The sequence below is a fragment of the Topomyia yanbarensis genome, chromosome 2 (assembly GCF_030247195.1).
Source record: "Topomyia yanbarensis strain Yona2022 chromosome 2, ASM3024719v1, whole genome shotgun sequence".
NCBI lineage: Eukaryota > Metazoa > Arthropoda > Insecta > Diptera > Culicidae > Topomyia > Topomyia yanbarensis.
This window is the reverse complement of record NC_080671.1, coordinates 44,641,762-44,654,213: the sequence shown is the minus strand read 5'-3', so window position 1 is coordinate 44,654,213 and position 12,452 is coordinate 44,641,762. Positions and strand designations below refer to the sequence as shown.

General features: G+C 38.4%; 1 protein-coding gene across 8 annotated transcripts in view; it reads left to right on the top strand.

The window, feature by feature from the left end:
* Positions 1-12,452, top strand: part of LOC131683786 (calcitonin gene-related peptide type 1 receptor) — a 282,470-nt gene that overhangs the window by 84,609 nt on the left and 185,409 nt on the right. The window contains exon 2 of one of the 8 annotated variants that reach the window (XM_058966080.1): positions 10,454-10,617. The exons of the other annotated variants lie outside the window; for them this stretch is intronic. The gene's annotated coding sequence lies outside the window, so the exon portion shown is untranslated. The remainder of the gene's footprint in view (positions 1-10,453; positions 10,618-12,452) is intronic. 8 annotated transcript variants of the gene reach the window in all.

The window sequence follows — 12,452 nt, the reverse complement described above, 5'->3', positions numbered from 1 at the left end:
AAATCATACGCAAATTGAATTTCTGTAATAGATTAGAGCAATGTGCGCTTAATATAAACGTCAAGCATCTTCCAAACTGTTTTCTTACATTCTTTAGCTAAAAATAATTGACACGTATTTTTTGGTTTGGCTAAATATTATATTTTTTTCAAGTTATTCGCTTTTGAACTTTTGAAGTCTATAAAATTGAACATTTTTCAATCACTGATAACTCGGAAACGACTCGATATATGGAAAAAAATATTAAATAGAAAAGTTGCGTTTTCAAATAAGCTTACCAAAAAAATCACAATTTTTTTGTTATATAACTTATGAAATTTGCAATTACTTGAAACAAATTGAATTTTTTTAAGGCTGGACCAAATTTTTTATTTATTATTTTATTTAAGTATTAAAATCGTGTTAAAAAGATTGTGTAAAAATTTGGCAGTGGAATTCTTTGCGAGATATTACAATTATAAACATAAAACATGGTAATTTTACACTAAACGCCCAGCGAAAGGCCTGTTATAACTGAAATGTTTCGTAACACTTCGAGTTCCATTCTGAATTTTTCACATAATCTTCTTAATATAGTTATGTAATCAAAATAAATTTGATTTCGGGGGACTTTAGAAAATATTTGCTTTTGACATGAGAATTCCCCCAAAAAAGTCTTAAATTTGCAGAATGCGAGTCATTCCACGATTTACAACTATAATTTTAGTTCCCTTCAATTTTTTTGCACTCTTTAGCTGAAAATTATAGACACGATTTTTTTACTTTGGCAGAATTTGACTTTTTTTTTTTTCAAGTTATGAGTTTTTGAACTTTATAAAGTACTAGCTAATACCCATCGCACGTTGATGCGACTTTCAACGAAATAGGAGGAAACCATAATTTGTTCCGAAGCGCCTTCTTGTAGGCACATAATCCCCACCAATAGCACACAAACACGCTCCATAACAAATTCCTACTATGCATAAATTTTTACGGCAATTGGTTAAGCCGTTTGGGAGTCCATAAATCACATACATACAAATATCGACTTTTAATAATATAGTGATTTTTTAAAGTTTTATAAATTTAATAGAATTGGACATTTTTCATTCCCTCATAACTGAGAAACTATTAGATTTCTGGAAAAAAGCATTAAATAATAAAAGCTGCGTTTTCGGAAGATCTCGGCGGATTTTTTTTTGTAATATTTGTTTTTGTTAAATAATTTATGTATTATGCAAATATTAGTAACAAATATTTTTCAGGGTGGAGCCAAAAAAATCTTTTTAGCTTTTTCAAATAATTTATAATTATATCGAGAAGATTGTGTACAAATTTCAGAAAGAAATTCGAAGTATTTTACGAGATATTTCAATTACAATAGGCCTATCACTAGGCGTTTGGTGTAAAATTGCCTGGTTTTAAGTTTATAATTGTAATATCTCGCAAAGTATTTTGATATCCACTCCCAAATTTTTGCACAATTATTTTAACATGATTTTTAATATTTAAAGAAAATAATAAGTAAAAAATTGGTCCAACTTTAAAAAATTTAATTTGTTTCAAACAATTGCAAATTTCATAAGTTCTATAACAAAAAGAAATTGCTATTTTTTTCAGTAAGCTCACAACTTTTTTATTTAATATTTTTTTCCATATATCGAATCGTTTCCGAGTTATAAGTGATTGAAAAATGTTCAATGTTATAAACTTCAAAAGTTCAAAAACTAATAACTTGAAAAAAAATCATATTTAGCCAAAATAAAAAATACGTGTCAATTACTTTAACTAATGAATGCAAGAAAAAAAATGGAAGGAATTCAAATTTTGATTGTAAATCAGACGTGGAATGACCCATATATTTTGATCCTATTGATCACCAAAGATCCTCCTTCCTAACTGGGGTATGCCAAAAAATTATGTTAGCATGATGCATTAGAACTGGTAATAGTTACAGGACGCCAGATCAAGAAAATAGAAGTTGAACCATCTACAATTCGTTTGCTAAATCAGAAGATTTTGTGCAAATTTCGACATTCTCTTCGATCGAACATTTTATGGATATTTTTCTACTCATTTCGATTTAGCGTCATCTACACCTTTTAAACGTGTAGCTTAGAACACCTTGCGTTTTCCAGCACCGTCAAGGATTGTCATATTCGGTTAGCGCATAAATACTGAGAACTCTAGAATATCCATTGTTGCAACGAGAGTAAATTGTAACTTGTAAATAAAAATAAATAATAAAAATCAAATTAAACATCAATAATTCGTTGATGTACTATAGCCTTTCTTGTGACAAAGAACATGGATTGTCTTAGATTTGGCTTTGTTTTCATTAAGAACTTTTCAAAATTTCGTTTAGTTTCTAGTGACAATATGAAGTAATTAGAACTAAAAGCTTTATGCAGGGGCGGGTAAAGCGTAGTTGGTAAATTGATTACCTTTTACGCAGCTCATAACGGTTCGTTCATCAATCCCGCACATGTAGGGTTAGAAATTTTTCTAAAGAAATTTTCTAACCCAAAAAGAGGCGAATAACCATAAGGTTAAAACCTGTATAATCGAAATAAAAAAGCTTTATACAATAATTTTTTAAGCCCCTCCCGAAATAAACTCCTGGCTACGGGCCTGTTGGGGAAGTGATAATATTAGGGATAGGAAAAATAGCTAGCAATTGCTGCGATTAAAAAGACGGAAGGTAAACGATCTGGTGCAAGGTACTGGAGAGAGGCTTGAACACACAACTTATTCAGTCTTCACCGAAATTTGCTCCCGGAAAGGAAATTTTACACGTCGTTTTTTTGTCGTTCCTGATTCTTCGAAAGATGATATCTTGTATCCCTGCCAACACTATTCCAGTAGACCACTAGAACATCCCGGAAGATATTTTCCTAGCTGATCCCAGGTTCAATCGTTCCAGTGATGTAGACATGATCGTGGAATCTCAACATTTCTTCGCGTGCTTTCCCTCCGCCGCTCGCATTCAGCTATCCGATTCTTTTCACGTTCTCGTCAACAGCGCTGGTGGAACTGATATAGCAACGTCATCTGTAAACTCCCCAAGTTGCAAAACAGTATCTGTTTCATTGGTCTCCCTTGAAGAAAGCATAGAAAGATTCTGGAGAATCGAAGAAATATCCACCAAGCCCGCGTTGTCAGTTGAGGAAAAGTTTTGCGAAGACTATTACTAGTCGACTGTTTCCCGAACTAAAGATGGAAGTTATGTGGTACGCTATCCAAAAAGGGATAATTTTAAATCTTGTCTTGGAGAATCTAAGTCTACAGCTTTACGTCGGTTTACCTTACTGGAACGAAGATTTGCCAACGATTCTGAAATGATGAAGAGCTACGATGAATTTATGGGGGAATATCGTTAACTAGACTACATGCAACGAGACGACGAGCTCAGGACGATTTTTTGACACTTGTGGTCCGTTTCCGCAAATATACTGTTACCGTTGTTGCTGACACAGAGACAATGTATCACCAGATACTCATCCATTCTGAAGATACACCTCTCCAACGAATCATCTGGCGATTCAATGGACATGAAAATGTATCTACGTACGAGCTCTTCTTATTTGGCTACACGCACCCTCCAACAACTTGCAGATGACGACGGTGGTGCTTATCCTCTCGGCAGACTCGCATTGAAAAAATCGTTCTATGTTGATGACTTCATCGGTGGTGCTAACTCCGTTCCTGAGGCTATTCAGATCATTACGCAGTTGACAGAGCTACTTGCGAAGGGAGGGTTTCCTATACGTAAGTGGACTTCCAACCAATTAGGAGTTCTTCAGGAGCTAGATGCTGATCAAATTGGAACTCAATCCAGTTTACGATTTGACCCAGATGAGGCATTTTCTGGAACCTGAGTTTGACCAGTTTCGCTTTGATTTCTACGTAAGCCTTAATATTCTCCAAGTAACAAAGCGATTAATTTTATCGGCAATTTCCCAACTCTTTGACTCTCTAGGATTAATTGCAGTAATAGTCGTAAGAGGAAAATGCTGATACAGGAGTTGTGGTTGTCATCGTGTTCCTGGGACGGATACCACATTAAATCGGATTCTTTGAAGTATAAATGGGACCAGTTTTGTAGCCGGTTGCCTTGGCTTGCCGACTTCCGGATCAATCGGTATGCATTCCAGCCTAGCTCCGAGATCCAGCTTCACCCCTTCGCCGATGCATCTGAGTCAGCTTATGGCGCTTGTACGTATGCCCGATCCGTCGATATGGTTGGGAATGTTTGTATACAGTTGCTGGCCGCGAAAACACGTGCTGCGCCACTTAGAAGATTGTCGCTTCCCTAACTATAATTGTGTGCAGCAATCGTTGCAGCTCAGCTTTACGTGCGAGTTGTTGAAACCTTGAATATATCTATTTCCAACTCTTACTTCTGGTCTGATTCTACAGTGACCCTTCAGTGAATAAAATCTCCTCCCAGCACGTGGAAAACATTTGTAGCCAATAGAGTATCAGAGATGCAAACGAGTACTCATGCAGCACGCTGGAACCATGTGTCAGATTCCGAAAACCCTGCAGATCTGTTGTTCCGTGGAATGCATGTCGATGACTTCCTTCGATTTGTGCATTGGAAGAAAGGCCCAGAGTGGCTTTCATGACCGAACTAACTTCAAAGAAAATCGAATCACTCGAAGCAGATAATGAACGCAAGTCAGTGATAGTTGCTGTTGTTTGAATCGAGGAGAAATTCCATCAGATTTTTGCACTATATTCTGAGTTTTCGCGCTTAGCGGGCTTAGTTGCGTACTGCCAGAGGTTTAAACAAAACACCCGTATCAAAACCAGAACTTGTCCCATGGTTTACAGCGGACCCAATCCCACTATTTCACTTCCTGTTGAACAACTCTCCCAAGCCAAGACTTTACTGGTCCGTCTCGCCCAAGCTGTTTTCGAGAACAATTAAGAGATTTGCAACAAAACCAACCGGTGAAAATACAATCATCCATTCGGCTCCTGCATCCTTTTCTAGACATCCAAGGAGTACTGAGAGTGGGAGGGCGGCTAAGGTTATCAGAACGGTCATACGAATCGAAGCACCCAGCGCTACTTCCTAGTTTCCACCCTCTCGCCAAACTAATAGCCAAATCATTCCACGTGAAACTCATTCATGGTGGCGGCCGTTTAACACTAGCCACTATGCACGAAGAATATTGGCAACTCAATAAACGACAATTGGTACGCAGCATCATCCGTAATTGCATTCAGCGCACCCGAGAAAATCCCGTCCCGCTACGCCAGCAAATTGGTCAACTTCCAACAGCAAGGGTCATTCCAAGCAGACCGTTCGCAGTGACGGGAGTGGAGTATGCAGGTCCCATATATCTCAAGGCGATACATAAACGAGCCTCGCCTACCAAAGCTTACATATGCTTGTTTGTATGCTTTGTAACAGAAGTAGTTCACCTTGAGCTGGTGCACGATCTTTGCAGCTTTCCTCGCTAGTCTCCGTCGCTTCGTAGCGCGCCGTGGCTGGCCTATCAACTTGCATTTAGATAACGGCAAGATATTCGTTGGAGCGAAATACGAACTGCACCAGTTGTACCATATTCTGAATGATTGCACGGAAGCGAGAAGGATTCAGACATCGCGCGTAGACGCACAAATTATTTGGCACTTGAATCCAACACATTTCGGAGGGCTCTGGGAGGCGGCTGTGAAGGTAGTCAAATCACAAGTATATCGCTAGCTCGGCAATTTGCGCCTTTCTTTCAAGGATACGAACACCGTATTAACCGAGATAAAAGCAGCAATGAACTTCCGACCGCTGGTCACAATGACCGCAGACCCGGAGGATTTCTCCGTTATTACGCCAACACACTTTCTAATTGGGTCAAGCATGCACGCTGTGCCTGATCCCAATGTTCGCGGAATCCAACTCAGTCCTCTCGACTACTATCAACGGCTGCAGCTGTTATTCCAGCAGTTCTGGCACCATAGGAGAACTGAGTATCTCCAAAAACTCCAGTGCGATACCGTCAAATCTTATCCATCCACTGGAATTCATCCTGGAAGGCTGGTGCTACTAGTCGACGATTTTCAGTATCCAGTCCGCTGCCCTATATGCGGGCTATAGGAAGAACATACAGGTAAAGACAAGCTAGTGCGAAGCGTTACTTTGCGGACACCAAAGGGAATTCTGATCCGGCCACTTCGGATGATTTGCTTGTTGCCGCCTGAGTCTAAAGCTCAGCTAAGCAGCGCGTTAGGCCTCTCAACAGGAGCAATTATCTATAATATGATACGTGAAATTAATCAAATGTAATTAGTTCTAAGCTTTCATTTCGATTTGAATTTCGTAAATTTCAAAGGTGGCGGCGATGTTAGATTTAGACCATTTTCAGTCAGGCATCGAAGTTCGAACCCTCGTTCGGAATTTATTATTTTCTCATATCTCACTCATATGATCCTCTCTTTCATCTACCTACTATCGAGTGCATTCACCACGATCAGTTTGTTGAGTCTATGATCGCCGAGGAAGTAACAGCTCGATCACGCAGAATGATAAGTTATATTTCGGATTCAATAAAAGTTATTATACGTTCTCGCGGTAGTAAAAATTTTGTGAAGTGCCATTTTCCGATCCTGGTGCCTAAAACCTTCCCTGTTCGACGGAATTTCCATTTGTTCAAAGGTGAGCCTCGACCTGCCCCAACACTCTTGTTACTGTAACTTGTGGTAGACATCTGTTTTTTTTTATAAAAGCTATGTCTTCCTAAAGCTATAGAACTATTTAAAATCGATTAGGTAACAGCTGAGATATGACCATTCAAAGTAGGTGTTCCCACTTTATTGGGCCCCCTTTATAGTCCGCGTAAAATTTTGCCCCCTTGGTATTCCGAGTGTGACTCATACGTTCAGATGGCATTCGGTGAATGACATTCGGCCAAAAGACATACGGTCAAATGACATTCGGTAACATGGCATTCAGCCGCATGGCATACGGCCACATTGCATTCGGTCACATGGCATTCGCCCAAACGGCATTCGGTAAATTAAATCGACCGTGCACCGTGAAAGCGACTGGGGCATGATGGTGAACGCTTTCGGAAAGGGCTACGTGGGAAAAAAAGGATTAAAACCATTGTTCTAGAAAAATTTATGGAGTAATTTTAGTTTCACTTAATTGATTATTTTCTGCAAACTCGCCCCACATAAACCATCAACTTACCCTGGAACCGGGACAAGTTAACAGTATTTCCGCTTCACATAGTGGTAGCTACAAAAATGAAAGCAATTCATCAAACACTATGACAGAATTCGGAGATGTAGCAGCTCTTTTATGCATCGTGTATTCATGTATTCTGCACGATCTACCTCTATCGAAAGAATAAAAAAAACATTGAAAACACCGCTAGATAGCCCCAGGCTCCTCTATTCGAAGAACCGCATCATATTTGCAATTCAAAGATATGTGCTGTCGCTTGCCGCTTGCTGTCTTATCGCTATGTGTTTATATCATTCCTAGAAGCTCTGCCTCGTCTTGCACATTGAGCGCAGCTAAGTCAACAACACTTCAAAGAACATTAATCGAAAAATATTGTTGCGGTTTGTTTCCTCAAAGTATGAGGTGTTTCGAACAAGCAACAGGCGATGGCGTATAGCGAGTAAATATCGGTAAGATAGGTCTTGACGCCTACGGCTAGACTGGTAAAGACATAGTTATGTTATTGATTTCCTGACTCAAAATGTCATCGTAAATAATCACTACATCAACTTGCAGTATCTAAAGCTTTTGAAATTATGGTTTTTAAACTGAAATATAATACAAATTTTGCTTCTACCCCATATTTTCCCTGGATATGGGATCAATATTTCTCTCGTCAGACATTATACCCTATAGTGAACTGTTTTAAATTCCGAATGTCGCTTAATTGCGTAAAGCAATGAAGAGTTCACCTTTGCGAAACGTGATTCTCATCCGCAAACCAGATGAGGAAGGATTTTCCTTGTTTGTAGGATAGCGGTGTTCCTTGTCCAGCATCCATCCGCCGTACGTATGGACTAGCATCAAGAGCGGGAATGGGTTTAATCATCCCTGAGAGAGGATAGCATCACTAGTTTTGCAGTACTCGAGCAACGTGTGTACGTGGTAGGGTTTGGTTTTTTTTCCTACAAAAAATCATTTTCCTGAGCTGGAGTAAGTCGTCATCGGAGTGAGTATGGAGTGATGAACTTTGCCCGTAGTCATGTAACATATTGAGTTTGCTATTGGTTTAGTGCGTGGGGATTTGCTGTTAATCATGTAAATCTGATCTGATACTGAGGAGGAAATTGTTTTCCGATATCCTGCTTCTCAAACGTGTCACTTTTGATTTTCAATTTGCAAGCGTTGTGTTCTCTACGCAAGGTATGGTAAGAGAATATCAATAAGATTGAGGCTACATGCAGTATTCATTCAGTGTTTCGGCCCGGGGTTGATTTTACTAGTTTGGCATAGAGCTGGAACTAGTTTAATTCTAACTAGTGCATACCTGGATGCATACTACTTGAAACACTTAAATATTGCATAGAATGGTTTGACCAGCGAAACATCCATCGCAAGTACATGTATATAAATTGTCTTTCCCAAAGAATGCCAAACGGAATCCAATCAATTTCTATGTACTTTAAAAACCACATAGGTGGAAAAGATTTTTCTCTCTTATCCATGGATACAAAAATACGACAAAGGAAGATGTAATCACTATGGTCCACTTTTCACTATGTTTATGCATGGGAGTATCTCTATTTTTCTTGCCCACTAGCTAGGTACACGTTTATCGATGGTGGTAATTACCATCTTCCAAATCAAATTTACTACGCAAGTAGGCTGAGGGTTTTCGACTTCACTTTTGCCGCCGGAATAGCAGTTGACGGTCATCACACCATTAGGGTACACCACGATCACGTCGAAGAGTGCTTTTTAATATTTAATGTTAAATATGGACAGTGTATCGACCCCACCGAAGGCAAGGTAAGACCAGAATCCTGATAATCTCATTTATTGTTTCTCTCTGAAATGTTTTCTTTTTTGGTTGGATAGACCGGAGCTGGGTATTTGCGTCAAAAGAAAATAACGATGGTACTTACGCCAGTAGATGGCTAAGAAAATACCTCAACTGAGTGTGTTGTGGAGATGTGCCAAAAGGATGGGTTGTGATTGTAAGGGAAAAACTAAACATGATAGGGGAGGAGGGTGTAAACATGTTTTTCTTAAATGAGACTGAACTTCTCTGAAAAAACGTCAATCTGATATATTGCCCGTATAAGCATAAGAGTCCCATATGGATTTTTGTCGAAAATGAGTCATCTGTTGGATTGTATTGTGTATCACCACTGAATCACAATGCACAAATAAGATTACCAGACTTGTTTAGAAAATATTGAAAAAAATGCCAAAACATGTTTCTTCCATCCATAGGGCTCAATGAAAATATAAATCTTAAACAGCGTCTTCCTCGGCTTGCTGTTTTCCAATATGGGACTCTTATGCTTTTATGGGCAGTATAGTAATCCTTTACTGTAAAAGCTTGACAACCGTATGTCAATCACAGCTGAAGATTGTAAACAAAAAGCAATAACAAAATTAGTACGGAATTAGTACTGCTTATCGCATCTCCGCGGATATACAGTTTGCTTTTGTTTGTCCCAAATGAAATGAAATGAAATGAAATGAAATGAAATGATAAAAAACTTTATGGAGCCCACCTCTCCCTTTGGCCAGCGTGAACTTGTATTTGATTTGTCGGAAGCTTTGGTAAAAAAATGGACAGCCTGAAACTCACTCAATTGCAGTGAATGCGATCTGTCAGTACATTAGCAGTGCGTAATATTCGCAGCAGTTTTTCACATACACATATTGTAGGTCTGATGAAGAATGATGTTCAAAATGCCTGTGATGGTTGTTGAAATGAGTAAATCTCCTTTTCGCTTTGAATCTGGGTGATTTTCATTCATATTTTTCTATTTTTAGTAAATTTGCTTAGGGTGCCGACAACCGACTACATTTTTCTAAATGGTAAATTTGATTATTTTACTAAATTGTTAGTAATTTTTTTCATGTTGACATAATAAATTAAATTATTTTATCAGTTATTAGCTAAGGCCTCTTGCTTTCCATAGGTATGCTTATTCCCATATATTGTGCAATTGGAGTAATGTCGTGAGCCAAAAACAAAAGTGTGCCGACAATATATAGTAGTATAGTAGTAGCTACCCTGCAATTGACTAGGAAACAGGGATACCTGATTGATTGGAGAAGTGTCTGCAGAAGAAGTTCAACTTTTGCAAATAGTCAGGAATTATTGCAAAATATTTGAAACAGAATATGAAGTACACTTGTACGCGTTAATCATCGAACGGTTTATTGAAGTCACTCAGTTTACTAAATTTAACTATAGGTACCTTTGTCCGTTATATTGTGACCCCCTAGTTAATTTGTCAATTTTCTTTTCTCTTATTTCAGGTTAGCACCCTATGGATGAACGATTTGCTTGAAGTACTACTTAGTTGGTTAGACAAATGATCATTGAGGTTAAAACCTTCGAGGTACCTGATAACTATCATTGTCTCTGGCTATTACCCGGAAATGGTCTGTCGAGAGCCGACCAAATTCCCCTATAAATGATGGTATGCGCCAAATCATTTCTAATATATTCAGAATAAACTGCCGTAAATTGCTAACTGTTTGTTGATCCTTCTCGCGAATTGTTCAACATCATCCATCATACATGAATCAACAGTCATCATTCCATTCAGACAAGACCGTGCGCATTTTCTACGCATATTAAATACCTGGTGGATTAGGACCCTAGTCGGTCAAATAAACAGTAAACACACAAATTAGATTGCGCTGTCCAAAGAAATGTCATCTCGTTTAGCATCACCCGGCGAAGACATGTTCTCTTATAATGCTATCAATTCAACGACGATTTAAAATTGTATGCGACAAACAATGAGCTATCTTAAAATATTAAAAATAAGACTACTACCTATTTGTAATAAATTAAAATAAAGTTTGTACATTCTCAAAGATAACACCTTATAACAATGCGACGCGGGCGACAATAGCTGACCATCACCATATTGAATTGCGTTCAACATATGAATTAAAAACCTGTTTTAATCCCCCTAGTGGTGCAATTGTGCGTTTCGCATTCATCCTAACTACGATTCCAATGCTGGTTATGTTCAATACAATGGTGGAAATGTTTATTATATATTCAGTACGATTTGCACATACATACACTGCCCATAAAAGCATAAGAGTCCCATATAGATTTTTATCGAAAATGAGTTATCTGTTGGAGTGTATTCTGTATTACTACCGAATCACAATACACAAATACAATTACTAGGTTTGTTCAGAAAATAGGGAGTGTTGTGTGATGTGGGGTGGGAGGGGGTGGTAACCCCTCACCGCATACCCCTAACTACGCCCCTGTTAAAAAACAGAAAACCTAAATTAGTCAAAAAAGAATTAGGTTGACGATATTCAGAGTGATTGCATAACCTTTCTAAATGAGAAAGGCAAAATTGTGAATTTTCTGTGTGGCCGAACTCTTCAACCCGTAACTCTGGAACCGGAAATCGGATTCAAATGAAATTTAATAGCGATTGCAGGCTAACGGTAATGGAGATAACCCAGATAAATGTGAATCACTGCGACACTGCACAGCAACTGTTGCGGCAGTCTGCGACAGAAACAATGTGTGATGTCGCTTGGATTGCAGAGCCGTATCAAGTCCCCTCTGATAACGGTAACTGGGTGGCGGATAGATCGGGAACAGCTGCTACACAGGTTATGGGCAGATTCCCCATTCAAGAAGTAATAGAAGGGTCATACGATGGCTTCGTGATCGCAAAAATGAACGGCGTCTTCGTGTGCAGCTATTACGTTCCTCCAAGGTGAGCAGTAGAGCAGTTTAGCCTAGTGCTGAAGCAGTTCACGGTGTATTTATTAGAACAATTTTATGCAAAAAAATTCAGCATCTCTGAAACTTCGGAATATGAAAGAATGGGCTTTCCCCTTTCATTTGAAACTAAGATCAAAATAATCCGTCGGGGGGTCCAGAGCAACTTTTTTTTTTGAAGTTTTTTTCGTAACAATATAAGTTTTACTATTGGAGATAGTTCATATTTCTGTCCCTAGATGGTGCTTTATACATTCGAACAACACTAAAAGTGAGAATTGTATAGAAAATTTAATTGTCTACAAGTTTGTTGACCACTAAAAATTGATCTGAAATCATCCGGAAAAGTTGTTTAAGATTTTAACAAAGTTATATCTAAGATAGTTTCACACGAGGCCTAGTGATTTGGAAATATGTTTTCTCGCACTTATTATATTACAAAAAAAAAATAATTGGGTTTAGTGGCATAAAAATATTAGACGGGATTCATTACGTTGACAATTCTAATTGAACTTCTGAAAATTAGGATGTTTGACAGAGTCAGAAAACTAG